Here is a 2,779-nt window from a genome sequence, read left to right as displayed (position 1 = left end):
TCTCTCTCTCTCTCTCTCTCTCTCTCTCTCTCTCTCTCTCTCTCTCGTTAGTTTCTAAATCAGTGGACATCAAACTCAAATAGCAACAGATCCCTGCTGCATATTGATTTAAAAAACCACAGATTATCATTATCTATGTATTATTGTATTTTTATTTATTTTATTAAACATTTCCCAATTACAATTTAACCTAGTTCTGACACTGGAGAGCAGCTCGAGACTGTGAGTTTGATACCTCTGATCAGGTCCTTTCCAGTTATGAAATTCTGTGATTCTGTGGTAATAACTGCTTAAACAATTATCAAGAAGCTCTCATCACCTTCCCTGTAACTGTCCCCTAAGATGTTTATTTCTTAACTTTTTCTAGCTTTCTTGTTTTGGAAGGGAGCTCCAGAAATCTTTACCTCCTCATCTCTGCCTCCTATCTTCCTTCAAGTCTCAGTTAAAATCCCACCTTATATAGGAAACCTCTTCCAATTCCCCTGTGATAATATAAAGCTTTCCACCCCCACTCCCAACCTGAAGGGCCTAACTCCAGGAGCTTCATCTCCTACCTCTCAACCAACATTAAAAAGGCCCAGGACAAAGCTCTCCTTGGGATTTGATCGCCTCTGGCTTATTGTCGTAGATGGTATGCTTATTGTGATAAGACCATTATTTTCCTCCTCTTTATAACCCTGGCTTTCTTGACCACAGCTTCACACACACACACACAACCTCCAAGCAACTTTCTTCAGCCCCAGCTTTCCTAGCAACTTCTCTGGTGCCCCTTCCTCTCCTTGCCTACCTTTCCCCCCACCATGCAACCTGATAAGCCTCAGTCTCCCTAACACAATTTCCTTGCATAGGACCAATAAAAAAGCCCCGACCATACATAATCTGGGCCTGTTGGACTTGAAAGTTGCATAAGACCACTTGAGTCATGGTTATCCTGTAGGCCTGTTGATTAGATATCTGGTGAGGAGGAGAAGGAGGCCACATGTACTAAAGCTGGAACTCAGTGCCACGGTATCCTTGTTGCATATCTTTGCTGTATTCGGACAAAGTAAACCTCCTCATCTTTTAAATATTCAATGACTCACAAGTGCCTCATTTAGATCAAACCTGGACTTAAGATATACTGGTATTGTTGCTAGCCTATCACACTTAATCAATTTGCAGGTGACAGGAAGTGGAAGGGATAGCTAACACACTGGATCCAAAAGGACCTTGACATTCTGGAGCATTGATTTGAATTCAATAGAGATAAGCATAAAGCTTTGAACTTGAGTACAGAAAAAAAAATCAACTCCATGAACATACCATGGGAGAGGTATTCTTTTTAGCCCCAGAGGGCAGAACCAGGAGCAATGGGTGGACAGACTTCCTAATGATTACAGCTGTCTAACAGTGGAATGGCTTCCCCTTCTTGAAGATCTTCAAGCAGGCCCTTTATCACACATGCCATGGTGGGTATTCTCTCAGGTATGAGTTTGACTCTATGGCTTCTGATGGCTCTTTCAGCAATCAGATTCAGTGTTTCTGATTCTGTGACTGAAGCTAGGGATTCTCTGAGATTGAAGAAAGGAGCGTGGGTAGGTGATGGAATGCTGACTTTTAAAACAAGGACCCATTTAAATACATGCTTAAAATTGTGCTTTTCCCCTTTTGTTTTGCCATGGTATGAATTAGAGATAACCAAGATATTAATGCTTATAAATCTTGTGCCACCGAGAAACAACTTGGTTTCTTTCCAACTAATGTTCTCATTGGTTTACAGAGAACATTCTATTACCCACGTGTAAAATTACTTTACCCTTGTTTAGATAAGAATAAATGGTCAGAAACTCCAGAAGACTCTGCTTTGGGAATCGTATTTGTGAAACTTCTTTGAAACTTGACCATTTTAGTATTAAAACAAACAAAACACTTAACTGCAGTCTTTTAACTGATTTTCAGAAACTGATGAATCTGTTGCATTTCTAGGAGTCATGTTTGTTATGGAAAATAACCTTATTTTGTCCTTTATATTTGCTCTATGGTGAGGGTCCCCACATGCATGCAAGTATGACTCAGAGGGTGATTGAATTGTTTTTTAGTTCCAAAAGATATCAAATCAGAGATTTTTTTTGAGATAGCTTAGAGGGGGAAAATAACTTTTAATAAGCTCAGGTTTTTTTAATCAAATTTTTAGACAAGATTTAAAAAACTGTACTGAATGTGATATTAGTACTAATGTTAGCATTTATATAATGCTTCAAGGTTTGCCAAGTATTTTATATATATTAATTCACTTAACTCTCACAACAAGCCTGTGAGAGAGATGCTGTTATAATCCCCATTTTATAGATGAGGAAATTGAGGCACAGAGAGGTTGATCCTGGAAAAATCACAGAGTTAGTGTCTGAGGTAGGATTTGAACTCAGGTTTGTCTGGACTACAAATTCTTCATGCTATCCATTACACTATCTAGCTGCCCAGTAGTAGTTATAACTTAGTCAGTGACTTCACCAAGAATCACTACCCAGAAAAGTAAATTACTAACAACATCAAAACTAGTGAAAAAATTTTATCTATGAAAATAACATTCCTTAAAAATTTTTGTGTTGCTGTATTGTTAATGTATTTCTCCTTAACGCAAAGATCTTTCCCGTCCATTAATAGGCCCATGTGGCCTGCTTACATCACATGGAAGCCTACGACACATAAGTTTGAGTCACATGAAGCCTGTGGTGGGAGGGACTTACCAAGCAGGTTGAGCAGGAAAGGGTGGATCAGGAAGAGTGGAGAAGAGCTGAGA

This window comes from Petaurus breviceps, unplaced genomic scaffold (genome assembly GCF_028583685.1).
Source record: "Petaurus breviceps papuanus isolate PSGF00001 unplaced genomic scaffold, PetGlider_PUasm1.0 78, whole genome shotgun sequence".
Lineage (NCBI taxonomy): Eukaryota > Metazoa > Chordata > Mammalia > Diprotodontia > Petauridae > Petaurus > Petaurus breviceps.
The sequence above is the reverse complement of the archived record's forward strand: the minus strand, read 5'-3'. Positions refer to the sequence as shown.